Raw genomic sequence first — 17,688 nt, forward strand, 5'->3', positions numbered from 1 at the left:
TGATTTTATAATAAAATGTTAGTGAAGTGAGTTATTGCAATGTGAGACCTAGTTACCATTTATGGCAAAAATGAAGTGTGACAATTATTATGGGACAGACCGAAATAGAAAAGAGTGACAATTATTGTGGGACGAGGGGAGTATTATTTGAATGTGTTTTAACATTGCTATAGTTGGCGCCCCCTCGATGTTCGTCCCGAGAAAGTGAGTTAGAAGACTAAGAACAGTGTTTCAAGTAGAAAATCAATAATAGTAGCAAGATTATGTAAATACTCCATCTATTCCTTGTTAATTGAGTCGTTTTCCTATTTTGAAAAGTTTCAAGATAATTGAGTCATTTTTAGTTTTAGCAAGAAGTAACAAACTCTCCTACTTTATTCTTTCTTCAAATCTCTTACTTTATTTATTTTTACTTTATTTTTTCTTACTTTATTTACCATCAAATTAACATTGTCAAAACAAATCAAAGGGGATATTCCCGCCAAGAGAGAAGATTGTGGAGAATAATTAATTGATTGTTAGGATTGATTCAATTGTATAAAGTCGTAGAATAGATTAATTACATTTATAGCTTTTCCATATAAAGGTTGTACATCTTCAAATCATCAAGCAATATACGCATCTTCTACTCTCAAACATCTACTACCTTTCTTTCGCCTAAATGTGCATCGCCTCTCTCGATTACCATCGTTAAGATGGTATCAGAGCAGGTTGATTCGGAAGTGAGACTCATAACAATATCATCATAGTCTCGTATACCTTCCTCGACCTTTTTTAGCCCTGCAAAAGAAACCAACAAATAAGATGTCAGAATCTGAACCCAAAACTCCCAAATCACAAACCAACCCATAATTCTGTCTGCAGAACAATTTGCAGAACTTATGAGACTGAGTATGTCTCAAGACTCTCCAAAACAACCACCAAGAACCGATCCCCAACCAGAATCGTTGGGTGAAGTACATGTGCAAACCAAGCTCAATGGGGAGAACTATCCCCTACGGGCGAAACTGATGCAGAGGGCCATCGGGGGGAAGGGCCTGATTTCTCACATCTCTAGAGTATCGAGCCCTCCCTCTCCGACTGACCCGAACTACACAAGATGGATACAGCGAGACCACTGCTGCTTTAATTGGATTATCAACAGCATCGATGCCAGCCTCGTAAACGAGGTATCTTAATACGAGACGACTCAAGATTTGTGAGAAAACTTGGCCATCACGTATGGAAGCGGCTCCGATCCATTCCAAATTTCGGACCTGCATAGACAAGCATACGGGATGAAACAAAGGAACTTGTCGTTAGAAAATTTAAGGCAAAAGTTTCAAGACTTATGGATATCTATTGACAGCAGAGATCCCAACCCGATGGACACCCCTTCCTCTATCGAAAAGTATAATCAGAACACCCAACGCCACCGACTGTACCAGTTTCTATGGGCCCTCGAAGACCGATACGATACAATTAAACGGGAGATCCTAAACATGGACTCGATTCCAACAGCCAGGAAAGCTTACGGAATGGTCAGACGGGAGTCCATCAATGAACGACTGATGAATCCAGAAACAAAGGACGCTGGAATTGGCGTCGGTCTCACCACATTTGACCTGAACCGAGTGCACTCAACCCAGAGCGCCGGACACCCACCTCCACCAACGAAACCCTACCGGCGGGATACTGAAGACAAGAGCAAGCTATTTTGCAGCCACTGTGGGGAAAAAGCACACAAAGGAAACATGCTTTCACCTCCACGGATTTCCCGAGTGGTAGGAGGAGATTAAGAAATCTCAGCAACAGAGAAATGCCCGAAACAACGGCGGTGGCGGCGGAAGAGCGGCGGCGGCCGTGACAATCGGAGACCGAGCCACCTACGCCGATACCTTGGCGGGCGGCTTCGGTCCGACAGTGGTAGACGAATGATGTGAATCAAATTGTACATTTTTATTCCCCTAACTTTACATGATTTATATAGTTTGATGCTTTCAAAAGTATGTTTTGTGGTGTAGGAAGAGGAATAAATGGTGAAACAAAGAATGAAGCTCGGATTGTGAAAAAGCTGTCCAGAAAGCTCTCAAAATTGGTCACCCGGCCGGGTGTATTTTATGCCTAATAATTCACCCGGCCGGGTGATTTTCGCGAGGCATGGAAAGTCCAGGAGGGGTCGATTTCAAGTCACCCGGCCGGGTGATTTTTCAGTTAAAAAATACCACCCGGCCGGGTGGATAAATGATAACTGCAAAGGCAGTTTCTTTCGGCAGTTGCAGAGAGGAGAGAGAGTGATGGGACGTTTCTGAGGGGAGTTTTTGGAGAGAAAAAGACAGAAGGTAAAGGGCGGCAGAAAAAAGGGGAGGTGACGTTTTTGAAGATTGGCAGCAGGAAGAGAAAAAAAACAAGGAAAAAGAAAGGAGGAGAGAGAGAGAGTTGGTGGCTGGAAGAGGGAAAAGGGAGAAAGAGAGGAGGAAGAAACTTCATCCAACATTCCGACGATCCGTCTCCATATTCCAATTCCACTCAACGAGAGCATGCTTCCTACGGTTTTTATTGCAAATATCACCATCTTTTTAGGCTAAACTCTCTATGTTGCTCCAAGTTGTAATCTAGGCTTTGTATGGATGTTTTTACACCATTGAACTCATGTGTTTGATGCCAACAAGATGCTTAATGTTTTTCACTATGTTTTTGGCTAATAACGTAGTGATGTTAATTCCTTTGCTATTGTCTCTTTAACATAGTTTAGGAGTGATTGATTGTTGGTATGCTATAAAATTAGAATTGTTTAGAGGATAATTTAATAGTGGATTAGGTAAGTTCGCATAGTAGATGATCTATAATTCCCGTGCTTCCGCAGGAATTTAATATCTTCGAAAATTAATTCATGGAACAAGTGTTCAGCTGACTGTGAATTATACGTCGCAAACATGTTCAGTGCACGCGATTAGGTTGATTAATTAATCCCAAATATGTGCTTTTAATATAGGTGTAGAACAATACAAGCCTAATAAGTAACTTGGAGTGACATATTTCCCCATTCAAAGAGTCCGTCTTTCGTTAACTTGTAGCTTTAGATCATCATTAATTTGTAGAAATCAAAACCTTCAAATCAAGATCATTTTTAGTATGCTTTTCCTTTGTTTTGGAGTTAAATAAACTTTCCCTTCCCCGTGGATCGACACTTGAAGTGTTGCAAACGACACTGTATTCTTGCAGAATTGTTGTAATATTAGAGTTAATTAATTAAACTTGTGTGAGCTTTACACTTGATATTTAAACTCAAAAAATACACACCAAGTTTTGGCGCCGTTGCCGGGGAAGGCAATAGATTGTTTAACTTCTAGCTTGTGTTTTGTGTTTTATTTGATCTTTCTTTGTATTCTTGTAGGTACTCATTTTGTTTTCTTTGGAGGTGATAGTCGTCTACCACTTCTGGAATTGAAGACGAAGGAGTATATTTTTAAGGTGATTTTTTTTTCTAACTTAGTTTAGGTTAGATAGTTTAGTTTTTCACTAAAGCACACACGTTTTATAGGACTTACCCCGATGTTGTCGAGAGGTCTCGCTTTCGGTAATAGGAAATATATTGTGTTTGTGCTTGGTGTATTTTATGTTGCGCAGGGTAAAAAAAAACAGTGAATGCACACACGGTCACAGGGTACACCACCGTTTGGACTACTCTGTTATCAAAGAAGGGGAAGGTTTAGAGGTTCAGCAACTGAGATCTTTCCGGACTATCCGAGTCCAATCAGAAGTAACTCAATATTTGGGTTAAGTGCAGAAAGAGATCAAGAGTCGGATATTGAATCAATGGAAGGCAACAACAATGAGGTTCCACCACCCGTGGGAAGGTTTGGCGACACTCTTATATCGGGAATTGAGTACCCAGGGGAGTTTGCCTACGCAAATGACAATGTCAACATTCCACCTCACTACATTAGTTTGGTGAATGGAGGAAATCTTTTCCACGGACGAGATGATGAAGATCCGGTGAGTCACCTCAATGCCTTTTATGAGCTTACCAACTCTCATAGACCTCCAAATGTGGAACACCATCGAATTAAGAGGGCATTATTTCCGTTCTCATTGAGGGAGAAAGCAAGAGCGTGGTATGACTCATTGCCGGGCTACAACATAGCAACATTCCAAGAGCTGAAGACATTGTTCCTTTTGGAATACAACTCTCCAATGAAGATCGAGAAGTTGAGAGAGGAGATCACTTCCTTCCGACAGAAATATGATGAGTCCTTTGCAGAAGCATGGAAGAGATTCACTGAAATGATAAGGAAATGCCCAAGTCATGGCTTAGCTCCGGGGCATGACCTCCTGAAGTTGTACAAAGGGCTCAATAGTGAAGCCCACAGGAATAGTAGAGGATGTCTTGGTCAAGGTAGACAAGTTCGTCATCCCCGTTGATTTCATAGTATTGGATATGCCCGAGGACAAAGAGGTACCAATTCTGTTTGGTAGACCGTTTCTTGCCACAGGAGATGTGTTGTTAGGAGCTAAAGACAACTCTGTCACGTTTAGAATTAATGGTGAGCAAGTGACCATTAATGTGGAGAAAGCGATGAAGCATCCTAGTGATGCAAAAGCGTGCTTTAGAGTTGATGTCCTTGACAAGTGCATCTTTGATAAGATGCGTTGCTCGGCAAGTATAGAAGGAAGCGTATATGAAAAAGGGAGTTTGGAAAGAGACTTTGGTTCGACAATTAAAGTTGATTTTGATTTTGATGAAAGTGAAGATGCTCAAATTGATCAACCAAGTCTCGAGAATGAATGTGTGGTGGATACTTTTGTGGCAGATGTGAAGCCTTCAATTGAAGTACCACCTAAGCTAGAATTGAAGCCACTCCCGACAAATCTGAAATACGCCTTTCTTGGTGATGATGAAACATTACCGGTTGTGGTATCGGCTATGTTAAATGATGAAGAAGAATCCAAATTAATAGAGCTACTAAAGTCACACAAGAAAGGTCTAGGATGGTCCATCGCTGATATCAAAGGGATTAGCCCCACTATATGCATGCATAAAATCTTGATGGAAGATGGAGCTAAACCGGTAAGAGAAAGACAAAGAAGGTTGAACCCACTCATGCAAGAAGTGGTGGAAATGGAAGTGAAGAAATTGTTGAAATTTGGGATGATTTATCCCATTTCCGATAGTGAGTGGGTTAGCCCGGTGCAATGTGTACTGAAGAAATGAGGAATAACCGTGACTGTTAATGAGAAGAATGAAGTGTTGGCAACTCGATTGGTGAACTCATGGAGAGTTTGCATGGACTACAGGAAGTTGAACACGACGACAAGAAAAGATCATTTTCCGTTGCCATTTCTAGATCAGTTGCTTGATAGGATTGCGGGTTATTCCCATTATTGCTTCCTAGATGGATACTCGGGGTATAATCAGATTGCAATTGCCCCGGAAGATCAGGAAAAGACGACATTCACATGTCCTATTGGAACTTATGCCTTCCGTCGGATGCCTTTTGGGTTATGCAATGCACCGGCTACATTCCAACGTTGCATGATGGCAATTTTTTCCGATATGAATGAAGACATTATGGAGATCTTTATGGATGATTTCTCCGTCTTTGGATCCTCATTTGACTTGTGCTTAGAAAATTTGAGACGGGTCTTGCAAAGATGTGAGGAATCGAATCTCGTGCTCAATTGGGAAAAGTGTCAATTCATAGTCAAAGAAGGCATAGTGTTGGGACACAAGGTGTCGGAGTTGGGGTTAGAGATGGATAAGGCTAAGATTGATGTGATTTCAAAGTTACCTCCCCCAACGAATGTGAAGGGCATCCGTAGTTTCCTTGGACATGCGGGATTCTACCGACGCTTTATAAAAGACTTTTCAAAGATTGCAAAGCCACTTTGCAACTTGCTTGAAAAGGATGCCAAGTTCATCTTTGATGAGAAATGCCTTGAGGCATTTGAATTGCTAAAGAAAAAGCTAGTCGAAGCTCCTATTATTATCACACCCGATTGGTCAAAGCCATTTGAGCTGATGTGTGATGCTTCGCACTATGCTGTGGGGGCTGTTCTAGGCCAAAGGAGAGACAAGGTTCTACACGCCGTCTACTATGCTAGCAAAGTATTCAACGAAGCTCAACTGAATTACACCACGACAGAGAAGGAAATGCTAGCAGTAGTGTATGCTTTCGAGAAGTTTCGTGCTTACTTACTTGGCACGAAGGTGGTAGTGTTTACGGACCATTCGGCTATCAAGTATCTGATGAACAAGAAAGATGCAAAGCCTCGGTTGGTGAGGTGGATCCTCTTACTACAAGAGTTTGATGTGGAAATAAAAGACAAAAAGGGGACTGAGAATTTGGTAGCCGATCATCTGTCTAGATTAGAGGGTTTGGAAGAGACGGAAGATGAAAGAAAGAAAAGGATAAATTAGAAATTTCCCGACGAGCAAGTGTTGCAAGTGGAGGCTCGGGAAACATATGTGCCGTGGTTTGCTAATTTGGCAAACTACATTGTCACGGGCGTTGTACCAGAAGGATTGTCTTCTAATCAAAAGAAGAAGTTTTTGAGTGACACCCGCACATATGTTTGGGAAGATCCATTTCTCTTCCGTATTTGTAGTGATGGAGTGATTCGAAGGTGTGTTGGAGAGCATGAGCACCTTCAGATTTTGTCTGCATGCCATGACTCGTTGTATGGCGGCCACTTTGGAGCACGTCGAACCGCTTTTAAGGTGCTTCAGTCCGGATTCTTTTGGCCATCGATCTTCAAGGATGCAAAAGCCTATGTAGAAAGATGTGACAGTTGCCAAAGAGCCGGCAATATCTCGTGGAGAAATGAAATGCCGATGAATAATATTCACGAGGTAGAACTTTTTGATGTTTGGCGAATAGACTTCATGGGACCGTTTCCCAAGTCTAATGGGCAGCAATACATCCTTGTAGCTGTCGATTACGTTTCTAAGTGGGTAGAGGCAGTGGCCTCGACAACCAATGATGCCAAAGTGGTGTTGAAGTTTATCAAAAGCCACATCTTTAACCGCTTTGGGACACCACGAGCCATTATCAGTGATGGAGGGACACATTTTTGCAACAAATTGTTTGAAAACCTCCTAGGAAAGTATGGTGTCCAACACAAGGTTGCTACCCCTTATCATCCCCAAACAAGTGGTCAAGTTGAAGTCTCCAACCGTGAGATTAAGCGGGTACTTGAGAAAATGGTAAGGCCATCTAGGAAGGATTGGGCTCAAAAGTTAGATGATGCTTTGTGGGCATATCGAACGGCGTACAAGACCCCGATTGGAACTTCACCATACAAATTGGTCTTTGGGAAAGCTTGCCATTTGCCGGTAGAGCTTGAGCATAATGCTTTTTGGGCTTTGCAAAAGCTTAATTTGGATTATGATGATGCGGCCGAGAAGAGGATGTGCGACATGAACGAGATGGATGAGTTTAGGCTCCGTGCGTATGAGAGCGTTGACCTCTACAAGGAGCGGGCTAAGAAGATACATGATGCAGCCATTAAGCCTCGTCAATTCCATGAGGGACAACTGGTCCTTTTGTACAACTCTCGGCTCAAACTGTTTCCGGGCAAGCTCAAGTCAAGATGGTGGGGTCCTTATGTGGTGCACAAGATGTACCCCTATGGTGCTGTGGAGATTCGAGATTAGAAGAATGACACTATGTGGAAGGTGAATGGCCAACGCTTGAATGCCTATGTTGGAGTTGAAGAGAGCATGGAGGCAAGAGAAGAGGCTACACTTGTGGACTCAAAAGTGTAGATCAAGGATGAAGAAGGTCGAGCCAACGACTATAAACAAAGGCGCTGATTGGGAGGCAACCCAAGTTTTTATTTTTCTTTTATTTTTGATTTTATATGTTGGAGGTTTTGTTTGCTCAATTCTTTCCTCTAACATTTATTTTGAATTGAGTGTTTCTTTTTGTAGGTTTTGTTTCTTTTTGTAGGAGCAGCGTGGAGATAGGATTCACATTCGAGCTTATGAGGAAGCACACCTACAAAGGAAAATACACCCACCCACCCACCCGAATGTACTTTGGATATCACGCCAAGTTTGGGGGAGTCTTCTTTCCCTTTACTTTTTATGTTCTCTTTTGCATACATTGAGGACAATGAAGCATTCAAGTTTGGGGGGGTTGTGAATGATTTGATGCATGTTTTTGGGTGTATGGTATGCTAAAAGTGTTTTGAATCATGTAATTGACGGATGCATGCTAGATCTTCGACTTTCTGGTTGGGAATGCTTGCTTGATTTTTCTTGATCTTTGAAGCCTAGGATGAATGGAATTTGTGCATGATTTATTTGAAAGAGCATGTTGTGATTACATCCGATTTCTTGAGTTGAGGAGAGTATGAAAATTACATGTCTTGTGGAGATTATCTTGGATTGAATTGCTTTATCGAGTTGCATGCTTGCATTCATTTGTGTTAATGATAGGGGAGGATAAGGCACTAGGATGAACTCCATGGCCAAATGATCACATGCCTAGTCCTATACATGATCTCCTAGAAGCCACTTTGAGCTTAATTTCCTATTATTTGTGTAAACACTTAGCCAATCACTTAGCCACTTAAATAAGTCTCATTTTAGCCTCATCAATGGACCTTGCTACTATTTGGGTGCTAAAAACAAGTTTGAGCTTTGGTGATTTGAGTTTTGAGTGTTGGGTGGTGAATTGTAAAGTGTAGACATTTTTAGACTTTATGTAATGTATAGGTGAAAAGAATGAAGTTCTTAGAGAAAAAAAAAAGAAACAAAAAGAAAGAAAAAGACGACCTCCAAATTTGCAAGAGTCGAGGTCTTATTTAGAAAAGAAAAAAAAAGAAATGAAAGAAGAAGAAAAAAAAAGTTGTGAAATAAAGTAAGAGCTTCTATTTGTGTAATATGTAATCTTGTCTAGATTTGATCTCAAGTTTGGGGGAGTGAGAATTTGGTTGTAATATTTTGTTGTTTGATCTTTGGAAGGAAGTTGTAGGATGGAAGAATTTGGCACTCAAATGTGTAGCTTTTGATCTCACTATCCACATTTATCCTACCTCATCCATAGCCCCATTACAACCTTTAATTAAGACCTTGGACCTTATTGTTGATGCTTGTGGATGTTTTGTAAATAACTTGGTAGAGTTTTTGAAGTTTGATTTGAAATCCGCAAGTCTATGTGGTAAGTAATGCTTGACGAGTCAATGATGACGGTTTGAGTTGTATGATCACATGTTTGGACTTACTTTGAAATGCACCATGACTTGAAGTTCTAGGTTGATAAGTGATGGTTCATGAGAGTGAGAAATCTTGAATGGAATTGTTGGGGGTTTAGATTTTGTCATTCATGTCTCTATGTGATTCACTCTTATGAAAACTTTTGTGAGCTGAGCTTTAAAGTTTTGTGTTTATTGTGATCTTGCTCGAGGACGAGCAAGCAAATAAGTTTGGGGGTATTTGATGTGAATCAAATTGTACATTTTTATTCCCCTAACTTTACATGATTTATATAAATTGATGCTTTCAAAAGTATGTTTTGTGGTGTAGGAAGAGGAATAAATGGTGAAACAAAGAATGAAGCTCGGATTGTGAAAAAGCTGTCCAGAAAGCTCTCAAAATTGGCCACCCAGCCGGGTGTATTTTATGCCTAATAATTCACCCGGCCGGGTAATTTTCGCGAGGCATGGAAAGTCCAGGAGGGGTCGATTTCTAACCCGGCCGGGTGATTTTTCAGTTAAAAAATACCACCCGGCCGGGTGAATAAATGATAACTGCAAAGGCAGTTTCTTTCGGCAGTTGCAGAGAGGAGAGAGAGTGATGGGACGTTTCTAAGGGGAGTTTTTGGAGAGAAAAAGACAGAAGGTAAAGGGCGGCAGAAAAAAGGGGAGGTGACGTTTTTGAAGATTGGCAGCAGGAAGAGAAAAAAAACAAGGAAAAAGAAAGGAGGAGAGAGAGAGTTGGCGGCTGGAAGAGGGAAAAGGGAGAAAGAGAGGATGAAGAAACTCCGTCCAACATTCCGACGATCCGTCTCCATATTCCAATTCCACTCAACGAGAGCATGCTTCCTACGGTTTTTATTGCAAATATCACCATGTTTTTAGGCTAAACTCTCTATGTTGCTCCAAGTTGTAATCTAGGCTTTGTATGGATGTTTTTACACCATTGAACTCATGTGTTTGATACCAACAAGATGCTTAATGTTTTTCACTATGTTTTTGGCTAATAACGTAGTGATGTTAATTCCTTTGCTATTGTCTCTTTAACATAGTTTAGGAGTGATTGATTGTTGGTATGCTATAAAATTAGAATTGTTCAGAGGATAATTTAATAGTGGATTAGGTAAGTTCGCATAGTAGATGATCTTTAATTCCCGTGCTTCCGCAGAAATTTAATATCTTCGAAAATTAATTCATGGAACAAGTGTTCAGCTGACTGTGAATTATACGTCACAAATATGTTCAGTGCACGCGATTAGGTTGATTAATTAATCCAAAATATGTGCTTTAATATAGGTGTAGAACAATACAAGCCTAATAAGCAACTTGAAGTGACATATTTCCCCATTCAAAGAGTTTGTCTTTCGTTAACTTGTAGCTTTAGATCATCATTAATTTGTAGAAATCAAAACCTTCAAATCAAGATCATTTTTAGTATGTTTTTCCTTTGTTTTGGAGTTAAATAAACTTTCCCTTCCCTGTGGATCGACACTTGAAGTATTGCAAACGACACTGTATTCTTGCAGAATTGTTGTAATATTAGAGTTAATTAATTAAACTTGTGTGAGCTTTACACATGATATTTAAACTCGAAAAATACACACCAACGAAGGAATCAACGACAGAAGCAAGGCGACACCGGAAGTGACAGTCGTCATCTCTGCATCGACGGCAAAGACTTGGTCTGAAGGTACAGGGTTTAGAGACACCATCACCGGCGACGCCTGAACGACGAAGGCTCGGGTCCCCACTGGAGAGGACCCAACGACGGCTAGGGTTCTGGAGATGGAGGCGGCTAGGGTTCGAAACAAATGGGCCGAAACTCAATTTGATGCCACAAACTTTCGGAAATACCAAACCGACCCAAATTGATCCTCAAATCCCGCTCTGAACCCCCAGATCATCCTAAATTCCATACTGACCCCCGAGCCAGAAATATCTCCCACAAAACACCCCATACCTTCCGCAAATTACACTCTGACCCCAGAACTCAGAAGACATCCTGTTTTAACCCCCAGAAAATTCAAAAATTCTAAAATGACCCCTCCAAAGCAAAAATTCCTTCTATACCGTGCAAAAAATCTGGAAAACCTACCCTCTATACCGTGCAAAAATTCCTTCGATGCCTTAGCCTGTTCCTCAATGTCCCAAACCGGTCCAAAAGATACCCATTGGATTTTTGATTGCGGAGCCACAGACACGATGTCATTTGATGCATCCGTCGGTTAGGACATCCATCCATAGGATATCTTCGTATGTTGTTTCCTAAGTTAGTTACTTCCATGCATTCCTTTAATTGTGAAACTTGTCTGATAGCCAAAAGCCACAGACACACTTTTAAGTTGAACAATACAAGAATGAACCACCCTTTTGCTTTGATACATTCTGATGTTTGGGGCCCTGCTCCTATTAATGGGAGACAAGGTTTTAGGTATTTCGTGCTATTTATTGATTATTATTCTCGCATGACTTGGATTTATTTTTTGAAAAATAAGTCCGACGTTTTTGAAAAATTCTCCGAGTTTTATACTCTAATCCTAACCCAATATCACCAACAGATTAAAATCCTTAGGTCAGATAACGGGGGGGAATTCGCCAATACAAAAATGCAAGATTTTTTCTGGGAAAAGGGATTAGTTCACCAGACATCATGTGCCTACACCCCCGAACAAAATGGGGTTGCAGAAAGGAAAATCGATATATCCTTGAAATTACCTGAGCCCTTTTAATCGACTCCAAAATACCAAAATCCTTTTAGCCCGAAGCCGTTGCTACCGCGGTCTATCTTATGAACCGCTTACCCACTGGAATCCTAAACTTCAAATCTCCCCTAGACACGTTCTCTAAACACTTCGAGCTCCCATCATCCTTATCTTTGGAACCTAGGGTATTCGGGTGTACTGTTTTTGTTCATATTCCTAAACACGAACGGACTAAATTTTCCCCTTGTGCTACCAAATGCGTCTTTCTGGGGTATGGAAAAAACCAAAAGGGGTATAGATGTTATGATCCAACCACTCGACACATACACACCACCATGAACTGTGATTTTGTGGAAGGAGAGTACTTCTATAGCCAACCTAGTAGTCAGGGGGAGACACAAACTTCAGATGATCATTCGAACAGTGACCTACTAAATTGGCTGCCTACATCTATACCTAACACTGGCCCAAGGGAAACACAGCCACAGCCAAGCCCTGTCACAGATGTTGGTCCAACAGAGGAGGTCGACGGCACCACCGGGCCTTCAAACCCTGTAGTACAGGACGATGAACAAAGTGACATTGACCAAAGATCAACCCCGACCTTGAATCCTGAGGTAAATGGTTCTAATATTGATGAAAGTATATCTTCAGAGAATACTAACATTGATAGGAACAATGGAGTCGAGGGTGAAACCAGTGGCGGTAACAGAGAACAACAGCAACACGAATTACCTCCTAGGAGTACAAGAGGAGTTTCACCCCGCAGATACTCATCAGAATGGAAGGGGAGAAGGGTCAGATATGCAGTTGCAAATACAACACAGGGACAACTGTCAGAAATGGCCCGAGCATTTGAGGCCGCCCTGTATGACGAAGAAGAATTCCCTCAATCATTTGAAGAGGCATCAAAACATAAACACTGGCGAGAAGCGATGAAGAAGGAGATAGATGCCCTCATCAAAAATAAAACATGGGAAAAATGTGCACTGCCTGATGGGAAGAAGCCGGTTGGATGTAGATGGATCTTCACGATCAAAAGGAGAGTCGATGGTTCAATCGAGAGGTATAAGGCAAGACTTGTGGTGAAAGGATACACGCAAGTGTATGGAATAGACTATGAAGAAACCTTCTCTCCAGTCGCAAAGCTCAACACCGTCCGAGCACTTCTGGCCGTTGCAGCATGCAAAGACTGGCCCCTACACCAGTTCGACGTCACCAACGCCTTTATCCATGAAGAATTAGAAGAAAACAAGGAAGTCTATATGGAGGTGCCAACAGGATGTTTAGCAGAATTTGGAAAAGGCCAAGTATGTCGTTTGAGGAAAACCTTGTACGGGCTAAAGCAGTCTCCAAGAGTTTGGTTCGGAAGGTTTTGTCTGGCAATGACCAAACAAGGTTTCAAACAGAGCCAGTCAGACCACACACTCTTCACGAAGAAAAGAGGAAACAAAATCACTTGTCTAATTATCTACGTAGACGACATGATCATCACGGGAGATGACAGTGAAGAAATTCAAACTCTGCGAGAGAACCTATTCAAGGAGTTCGAGATGAAGGACTTAGGAGCATTGAAGTACTTCCTTGGAATAGAAGTGTTGAGATCCAGACACGGAATATTTATAAGGCAAAAGAAGTATGTCCTAGATCTGTTGGCAGAAACAAGCCTATTGGAATGCAAACCAGCAGAAAGTTGACCCATGATCCCAAACCACGGCTTGAAAGTTGAAGAAGGAACTGCACTTGCTGACCTCGAACGGCATCAGCGGCTAGTGGGAAAGCTTATCTACTTATCCCACACTCGGCCAGACATTACTTATGCGGTGGGCATCGTAAGTCAGTTCATGCATCGACCACAAGCTGACCACATGGAAGCAGCCTTGAGAATTGTCCGGTATCTAAAAGGAACGGTGGGCTACGGAGTATTCCTATCTAAGAGAGAGACCCTAGAAATCGACGGATACACTGATGCAGATTGGGCAAGTAATCCTGTCGATAGAAAGTCCATAGGGGGCTACTTCACGTTCGTTTGAGGCAACCTTGTCACGTGGAGAAGTAAGAAACAAAAGGTGGTTGCCCTATCTAGTGCTGAAGCAGAGTTTAGGGGAATCAGGAGTGGACTCATGGAAATCATGTGGTTAAGGAGGTTGTTAACCGAAATTGGCTACCCACCTACACGGACAAGTCAACTATTCTGCGACAACAAGGCAGCAATCAGTATTTCAGAAAATCCAGTACAACACGATAGAACTAAACATGTAGAAGTCGACCGACACTTCATTAAAGAAAACCTTGAGGCAGGTACCATTGAGTTCCCATTTGTATGTTCGGAAGACCAATTAGCAGACATCTTAACTAAAGCAGTTCATCTGAAAGCCTTCAAGGAGATTTTGGGCAAGTTGAGTATCGGGGATACCGTTTCTCAACTTGAGGGGGAGTGTCAAAACAAATCAAATGGGATATTCCCACCAAGAGAGAAGATTGTGGAGAATAAGTAATTGATTGCTACGATTGATTCAATTGTATAATGTCCTAGAATAGATTAATTACATTTATAGCTTTTCCATAGATAGGGAGGGTCCTACTCTATATAATGTAAAGGCTGTACATCTTCAAATCATCAAGCAATATACGCATCTTCTACTCTCAAACATCTACTACCTTTCTTTCGCCTAAATGAGCATCGCCTCTCTCGATTACCATCGTTAAGAAAAATGAATATAATAATATCTCACATCGGTGTACACAAAGAGTTTAATCCACTATATAAGTCTCATGGGCCTCTCCTCTTATCACCAATTGATTTTAAGATGGAACCCATGGATTTCTATCAAATACATTATTCTTAATATATATGTCCAAAAGAAGAAGTATCTCAATTAACAAAGAATAAAGAGAAGTTAAAATTAGTAAAGATATTTGAATAGTTTTTGTAAAATTTGGGTTTTGGTAGTATAGAGGGAAATGCATAAAGTAGGGAATAACAGAAAAGCAATGTGGGTTATGTACGTGGGTTGAGAAGAAACACTGTAGTGTAGCAGTGGGCACTGTTGTATTGGCTTCCGCTGAGTCTGAAGGGGTCTGTCGTCTGCTGAAAAGTGTGATTCAATGTTTCCAACTGTATACTATAAGAAAAATTGTCCTTATTCCATGCTCTCTAATTTAATGATGCTTCCATTTCTCTATCATCTCATGACATCAATCATGTACCTGCTCTTGGTCAATCCGTCTTTTGTGTTGTCACTTTTGCTAATCCTCCTCCCTTTAAATTTAAATCAATTCTAATTAATGTCCTTCAAATTTTATAATGTGGAATTAAACATTTTATTATTTATATTACTAGCAGAGCATCACTAGGAAGTTGCTCAGCTATACTGGGATCCTATTTGAAAATGCGTCACCAATTCTATATTTTATTGGACTAGTATCATACATCCCCGTCTTATAAAAAATAAAACAGTAGTTACTTTCAAGCATGAGATTTTATCTTTTTTGTTTCGTAAATTAATGAAAAGAGAATAAAATAAGAGAGACGAAAAAGAAGAAATAATATTATTTTTAATTTCAGAAATGTTTCATTTTAATAGGACAAAAGGAATATTTTAAATGTGTGTTCACAAATGTAAAATAAAGGCTATACGATAATGCAATGATCAATATGTTGTTTACTTCAACTGTCCCTTAAAAATATAATACATTACCATTTTTGGATGTTTCTTAAAAATATAGACCAATTATATTTAAGGAAATTTTTTCCCACTAATGAGATCGGCCTCATATTCCACTAATAATACTTCAATCACTTTTTCGTTCTACATTTCTCTTACTTTACCAATTGTGCATTAAAACTCGTGTCATTTCAAATGTTGTCTAATTTTTGAGAACGGAGGGAATATAATAAATTCTAAGAGGATGCATTTTTTTTTTGGATGAATGCAGTTTTTAGGTTCAAAGCAGTGGCAATGAGTTCTGAAATTTCGTTACTTAAAGTTAATTAATGGTAAATTTCGTAACTTTATTAGGGTAGTAATTATATATTTGCCTTTTAAGTTAGTTAAAATAAGAATATCTCTTATTGTCCAATTTAAAATTAAAGCATATCTTATATTTGTCCAAATGTAAGAACATTGCACTGAAACTCTGAAAGTATAAAATCAATTGTTCTCCGCCAATTTAACTGCACTAAAAACAATACTCTTTCCGTTCCTCTAAGTATATGTCTAACTTTGAAGAAATGTACTCCCTTTCTCCCGGTTAAGATAAACCCTTTCGTTTTTCGCATGTGTTTTGGAAAAATCATTATAAATACTTCCTCCGTCCCTGATACGGTTGCCCCCCACGTCTCGACGGAGCCGGACGACAATCCTGGAGTGGAAGATGAACCGGAGGAACTACATGCCCCGGAACTGAACTGTGAGACGGTGGAGCGCGGAAGGCCGTCGCCAAGAGAGAAGAGGGATAAGAGGAAGTCGGCACGGCGAGCCAAGCCGCCCGTAAGGTTCGGAGACTACATTCCCAAGTAGAGCACGAAGAGAGGACGCGTAGAGTAGGACTTTTCTTTTCTTTTATTTAAAGCTTATTGAACGTTTTTAATTATTATTTTTGAACTATTGGGTCGAGCAATTTATAAGCTCCGTTCCGGGTTTTCTTTGTTGGTTCGTTCCCGGGCCGTAAGTCGAACCAACCCTAGGGTCCGTAGATTATAAATAGGCGCTGAAATTAATAAAAGAGGATGAGAAATTTCGCCTACTTTTGTTTTCTTTATTTTCGTTCTTCTTCAACCCTAGTTGTCGACGGGATTTCGCCTCCCGGGACTCCTAATCTTGATCTCGGCGTCACGTTGGGGAGATTATCCTTAACAAATTGGTGCTTTCACTGAACTCATGGAACTTGTTTCATCTGACGCCGTCCATTCCGAAGGGTTACCGGTGAACCGGTTCTCCGCGCCGCCGATCAGCGCGGGATTGCCGTCAGGGTCGTCCGTTAGGGGCCCGGATCCGGTTTCCACGATGTTCGAGCACGTACTGGCATCTTTGGCGCGTTTTGAATCACGAATGGATGATTTTGATCGCAGATTGGTGCCTCCGCGATCGGACCTAGAGCGGAGCTTCGGCCTCCCTTCTCATTAGTTTACCGATGCCATGCCTCGTTCAGTCCCGGTTTCAATTCCGACTCAATCGGTTATTACAACCGTTCCTTCGATGGCGGCGTATTGCTCAGGGGGGCAGCCGCGGGGGCCGCCGGGGATGAGTGGCGGTTTCCTCCCAATCAATCCCCTGCCTACTCAATTTTCGATGCCGAGCCCGTTGGGGGTGTTGGGGGCCGGATCACAGTCAGGGTCGGCCCTGTTATCGTCGTGGGAACCATCGGGGACCCGCCAGGGGTTAGCGTTACCATCACATCGACATCCTACCTCATGGGATAACCCGGCGTGGCATAATCTCAGGGGCCACCGGGCATGGGACGAACCGCGGGACGTGAAGATGAAACCCCCGCGCTTCGATGGATCGGATGCGGTGAACTGGATTGCCAGAATTCAGTACTATTTCAATCATCTGTTGATGCCGGAGGCGTATCGTTTGCACTATGTCGTCATGCTTTTCGACAAACAGGCAGCAGAATGGGTTTTTAACTATCGGGCGAGCAACCCGGTTGTTCTCTGGAGTGATTTTTTTGAGGATGTACGGCAACGTTTCGATCCCCAGTGTTTTGAGGATTACCTGGGTCTAATTGCAAAGCTGGTTCAGACGGGGTCGCTAGTCGAGTATAATGCAACGTTTGAATCAATGCGAAATCGGATACCTAA

The 17,688-nt window shown here is 41.4% G+C and overlaps 1 non-coding gene and 1 pseudogene across 1 annotated transcript; one reads left to right on the forward strand and one right to left on the reverse strand.

The window, feature by feature from the left end:
• The first annotated feature begins 3,627 nt into the window (after nucleotides 1–3,627).
• Nucleotides 3,628–7,636, forward strand: LOC121778949 (annotated as a pseudogene).
• LOC121780479 lies at nucleotides 4,189–4,295 on the reverse strand. The gene has a single exon (XR_006046023.1). It is a non-coding gene; the product is annotated as a small nucleolar RNA R71 (small nucleolar RNA).
• Nucleotides 7,637–17,688: the final 10,052 nt, after the last annotated feature.

This window comes from Salvia splendens, chromosome 19, assembly GCF_004379255.2.
Source record: "Salvia splendens isolate huo1 chromosome 19, SspV2, whole genome shotgun sequence".
Classification (NCBI taxonomy): Eukaryota; Viridiplantae; Streptophyta; class Magnoliopsida; order Lamiales; family Lamiaceae; genus Salvia; species Salvia splendens.